The sequence below is a fragment of the Anabrus simplex genome, chromosome 2 (genome assembly GCF_040414725.1).
Source record: "Anabrus simplex isolate iqAnaSimp1 chromosome 2, ASM4041472v1, whole genome shotgun sequence".
NCBI classification, from domain to species: Eukaryota; Metazoa; Arthropoda; class Insecta; order Orthoptera; family Tettigoniidae; genus Anabrus; species Anabrus simplex.
The window spans coordinates 920,904,569-920,910,568 of record NC_090266.1 but is presented as its reverse complement, the minus strand read 5'-3'; the positions used below and the strand labels follow the sequence as shown (position 1 = coordinate 920,910,568).

The window sequence follows — 6,000 nt, the reverse complement described above, 5'->3', positions numbered from 1 at the left end:
TATCGGAACATATTACATATGCACAATCATATAATATTTTGGAATATTCACAGTTTTCATTTGTATTAACTACTAAAGCACCTTGATGGCTTTAGACAATCCCGAACATTCTAATATTTGGTACATTCAACATTTCCGTAAATTACGTTCAGACTTATCCCTCCGTCATGTTCAAGTATTATTCACATGGCTTCCGGGCCATTCTGGAAAAAACGGCAACGTCATAGCGGATATCCTATCTAACGAGGCTGCCCAGGGTATTGGATTGGTCTACTATAACGCAGTTTCACACACAGACTCATGGGAATACGGTCTTCACGTCATCCACGATCAGTGGTGTGCAATGGCGCCGCACTTCCCCGTTGAAAGGTAAGCACTTATTCACGATACTGTCTGATATTCCTACTAATCCGTGGTTCGCCGTTGGTTCCTACACTCGGCGTCATATTCTTCAAATCATATATTTCCGCTTAATTCATGTGTGTACGTCTGCTCATCTCTATCGCCTAAATCTTATCGAAAGTAACTTATGTCCATGTTTTTGAGCAGTAAGTCCTGTCAATCATATCATTTTTCAGTGTCAGACATATGAACATCACCGTCACGCATTCGTAGCTAAGCTTCTACATGCGGGTTGCCAACTGCCGTTAACTGTTTCGTGTTTAGTGTTTCAACCGCCTTTTCGCGTTGTAGACTTAGGGCCGGTTCTACCATCTGCTGGTAAAGTGGCTGGCAGCTGCCCGGGAGGTAAACTACCTGGAGGTGTAAATCGGCTGGTATTTTGGCTTGCGTCCAACCACCTCCGCGCAAGCGCTAGGTAGCTACCCGGAGCTAGACACCGATATACGAAGTTGGCTAGACTGATTTTCAGCGATTTCTCGCTTTCGAGTGTGGTGCTGTCTATCGTCAGATGCATGAAACCCATTTCGATTGTCTTATTTCCCTGTGCTTGCGTCTGCTGATTATCACCAAAAAGCCTAATAAGGGGAGTCTTAAGAGTTATGGACAACGATTCATGTCAAGCTTTCGTGATTTTAATCTATGATCTTCAATATCAATACCTAATTGGGATTAAAATCTCGAGATTACATTTTCTTACGCCAGTTATAACCTGTCATGTAAGGCAGCGTTTTTGAAAGGTATTTTCGTAGTAGACTGGTCAAGTCGCTCGCTCCGTAATAGAAGGTACGCAGGTTTTCATCGTATTTCTAATATACATTTTAAAGTGTATTTTCGTTCCCTGCCGTTGTTCTTAACTCTCTTTTACACGCTTCCATATACGTATACACACACACACATCTTCTTTACGGACTTATTGCCTTTGAGCATTCTATCTGCAGGCTTCTGTGAATTGATTAAGTATCTCCACGATGCTCTATTTGCAACTAGTTCTGTGACCTCGTTTAGTTCCACATGCTTCCATTTATTGATAAAGCATTTCATTTTAATTTTTAACTTTATGAAGATAAAGTTGGAAGGTACTGTAAATGTAAAGAACTAATCGGGATAAATATCCATTCATAGGAAGAGGAATTCGGGAATGGAATAGTTTCCAATTTCTTCGAAATAATTTGCAAGCCTATGTAAACAACTAATAGGGAATCTGCTACCTGGGCGACAGTCCTATGTGCTATTAATCATAACATCACTTGCTATAGGTAGCATACATATAAAGCAATTTTCCTAGTAGACATAATATTGTGATAAGAACGTATGAAAAGAGGCATACAGATTAACACAACGCTAATAATGGAAATAAAAAAGATTCGTCAAAATAAAGACTCGAACCTGCACACTTCGTATTACGAAGCGAATGTGTTAACCATTACACTACGAAAACGCTTGGGTTAGGTAGGATACATACAGTAATATATATATCGTGCCCGAAAACTAAAAAAGTAGAAAATTAAAGCTCATTTGAAATGATTTCCAAATAGATTTTGATTTTACATCCTTTTAGAGTTTCTTTACGAAAGCTTGACGTATAAAATGTGTTCCCTGCGCTACCGATGCGAGAGGCTGGTGTGACCGTTGCAACTAAAGGGAAGCATTAATGTTCAAAATCCTGCAATACAATATCGATCACTGTTACAGTATACTGCTTTTTTCAGTATACTAAGCTAATTTGAATTGCATATCACCAGAAATACAGCTAATAATGTTCAGCTCTCAGAACTTGCCCGGCAGGTAAAGTCTTATCGGGCCCTCGAAGTGGCCGAGAAATTACGCGCCGGGTAACGACGATTTATGCTGCCGATAGCGCTACCTGGGAGTGGTCGGACGGAAACATCCTTTTACGCGGAGGGCAAATTACGCGCTACTTTACCAGTAGGTGGTAGAACCGGCCCTTAATATTTTTATTTTTTATTTTTACCTGTAACATTCAATCCTAACCTTTTCCTTCCCTATAGGTACGACCTTTCGTATCCCAACCCTTATTTGTGGTCCGGTTGAGTTTGTTTGTAGTAAGACGTCGTGGCAGACCACACAGACGTGAAGCATTAGAACCCTGTATCCCTGTGTTTTTGGGTTATCCTAGTTAGTTTAGCCTCCATATTATTTGGTTTTTTCCTCAGTTTCATTATTACCGGATGTCATTCACTTCATTACATAGCTCACCCTTCTATCTTGTAGTGTACTAATTTCTTCTCATGTTGGTACCCCTCCCAAACATTAATTATTCCGCAAACCAGTGACTGGACGTAGCGTCAAATACAGTAGAGACAATACACGACACTGAGCGAGATATCGAGGGACAGCTATTGGAGCTCACTCTAGCGGATAGACCTGAACGGTACGGATTCTGTCATAAGAGCACGTGTATTTTTGTGTGAAGTTTTTGGTGTTATTTATGCGTTTTCAGTGAGTTGACATAATTAAATAGTAGCGTGTGTCATTCCTTGATATCTCCTCTCAACATGAGGGGAAACGTATGTGCTGTGTTTGGCTGCAGTAATTACGAAGTAGAAAAAAATGCGCGCTCGTTCTTCAGGTTCCCTCGTGACAAGAACATGTAATATTGTGTTTGCATATATATTCTTCCAGTGATAGAGATTTTTATAGTACTTCATAATCTTCTGACCTGCTCGACCCATGTTTTAACGGGCTTAAAATATAATACGCATATTTTATTGTATAGTGCAGCAGTTAACCTTCAATACCGATGTGTTGTTGTAGGTGTGATCTGTGGGTTTTGAAATGTCACAGAAGCGATTTGGATAAAGTGTACAAGAAAGAAGGGACGTTACGCTTTTATAAGAATTATAAGATCTGTTCAGATCATTTCCAGGCCAGCGACTTTAAAATCCTCGACTATACAGCCAAGGGTATGTTACATTTTTACTCTAATTGTACGTAAATATTCCTCAAAGCATCACTATCGACAACATTTTCAAACTTTTCTTTCTTTTATCGCTCTTCTCAGATTAAAGCCGGGATTTTATAGATTTTCTTTCTGTTAGTAGGCTTCATGTTAAGAGGAAAAATTGTCCTGCTTTAAAATGTTAATTCATTGCATCATATGTGTAAGGAATGTGCCGATATTTTTATTGACAAATGTCTTAATGTGATGATACATTGTTTTTAAATGAGGAAAAAAGACAAATCCAACCGTAGGATTTCAGGCAGGTATGCTAAAGCTAAAAAAGTAATGCATAAATGAAAGATCAAGCCATGTCACAGCAGTCCATTTCACACCTTCTTTATATGTCTAATTTCAGTCTTTGAATAATAACCTTTTAAATAATTCTTCATTCATTTATCCAGAATTGCTTTAGCAACTTCGAAGTTAATATCTCAATACCACTGTCTTTCTAGACGTAATTTGTTTATCCATTTCCGTATATACATTTCCATTGATATTTGAATTTAGCGCGATTTGTTCAGGTCAAGTCACTAGGAGCGCCACCATCGAATTGTCTCCCATTTTAGCAAGGCGAAATCCGTAAGTGTCGTGTATTGTCTCTACTGTATTTGGTAGCGTCTTACGACGATGTCCAAAAACTAACCAAGAAGAAGAAGAAGAAGATTTCATGCATCGTATGACGACATCGTAATGTTACCACTGTTTCTATAGCAACAACTTTTTTTTTTTTCCTCAGCAACATGTACCTTCATGGAATCTAACCTCTGAAGATAAGATAACAGAGTTATAGAATTGTAATGTTATGCAAAGAAGCGTTTTTAGTAAATAGAGCAACACATCTCTATTGTGAAATATGAAGGAGTTCGGAACTGAATGCGAATATTAGTCTCGTTATCACTCTTATTAGTTATTTAAGCTCTGCATATTGGCTACATTGAAAATCGTTCCACCTTTTGTTTGTTATTTAGCTCATGAGCGTTCCAGTCACACAGTCGATTTGAACGCCTTCCCTCAATCTTCAAGTACTTCGTACTCAGAAAATATTGTCAACTGCATTGGTGTACTACTTTATCAAAATTGTGTGCGTGTGTAGAACTAGTACAAATATAATACAGTATTGTGTCTGGGTGAAATAACGAGCCCAAATCAACTTCACGAACAGAACAGAACCGATTTGAACGCCGTGACTTTGACAATGTTTCTCCGTTTTATACGTTTATCTTGCCCTTAACACTTAACAGTCTTCCACAATATATATCTAGGTTGCTTGTTTGTTGTGTAGTTAATTAGACTGTCATGTAGTGCAGTGGGCAAGTTATTTCACATTTATTGTTTTTTTTTTTTGTATTGAGTTTTGTTTCAACATGATCATTTTGAATCCCTTTTGAGAGGCATCTGTAAGGTATGTCGACTTATTTTGCCTATCGCTTTGCCCACAGATTACTGAAATTAATATATATATATATATATATATATATATATATAGAATTATGTTTTCTTTCGAGCCTGATAACCTGGAAGGCAATACCTATCTGTGTTTCCCTTTTATTATTAGGCTAATATTATTCTGTCCGGCTCCATGTCTAAATGTGGCCTTTGGTCACAGGGGTCCCGGGTTCGATTCTCGGCAGGGTCGGGAATTTAAACTATAATTGGTTAATTCCCCTGGCACGGGGACTGGGTACATGTGTCGTCTTCATCCTCATCTCGACGCGCAGGTCGCCTACGGGCATCAACTTGAAAGACCTGCGTCAGGCGAGCCGAAGTCCTCGGACACATATTATTCATCATCAAAGTCCCACTCCACTCGCTCGGGTGTGGTTAACAAGCTTTTTTTTTTTTTTTTACAATGCTTAGTAAAGTCCTTCCACTTTTCCTGCTCCATTACTTCCTCCACATCCAATCCAGTTTCTCTAATGTCTTTCCAAATCTGATCCATCCACCTTCTTCTCGGTCTTCCAACTGGTCTCTATCCCGTAACTTCTCTTTCTAATTCCCTTCTTGCTATCCGTTCCTTTCCCATTCTTTTTACATGTCCGAACCATCTCAGTCTTGCTTTCTGTATCTTCTGTAACTTACTAACGGTTCTATATTTAGTTCTTCTCTGCCTTTAATATTTTGAATTCTATCTCTTCTTGTCTTTTTAACCGATGTTCTTAAAAATTTCATTTCTACTGCTTGGATCTTACTATCTTGTCTCTTATTAATTACCAGCGTTTCTAGTCTGTATGTTACAATTGGTATGAAATACTGTTTATATAATGTTAATTTCATTCTCTTGGGTACTTTGTCATCCCATAAAAGCTTTCTGACTTGATGATAAAATGTTGTACCTTTACTTAGCCTGTTATTAATTTCAGGGTTGATTTCATTACTTCCATTAATAATGCTACCCTGATATGTATACTGTTCTACATTCTCTAACCATTCTCCGTCTGTGTTCACTTGGCTTCTTTTTTTCTCTTTTCCACAGTGCATGACTACAGTTTTCTCTCGCTTAAGTGCGGACAGTATCCAGTATTTGGGAGATAGTAGGTTCGAACCCCACTGTCGGCAGCCCTGAAGATGGTTTTCTGTGGTTTCCCATTTTCACACCAGGCAAATGCTGGGGCTGTACCTTAAGTAAGGCCACGGCC

At 38.7% G+C, this 6,000-nt stretch overlaps 1 protein-coding gene across 1 annotated transcript in view; it reads left to right on the top strand.

The window, feature by feature from the left end:
* Positions 1-4,361: 4,361 nt before the first annotated feature.
* LOC136863731 (coiled-coil and C2 domain-containing protein 2A) overlaps positions 4,362-6,000 on the top strand; it is a 569,644-nt gene continuing 568,005 nt past the window's right edge. Inside the window, exon 1 of the mRNA XM_067140086.2 lies at positions 4,362-4,766. The gene's annotated coding sequence lies outside the window, so the exon portion shown is untranslated. The remainder of the gene's footprint in view (positions 4,767-6,000) is intronic.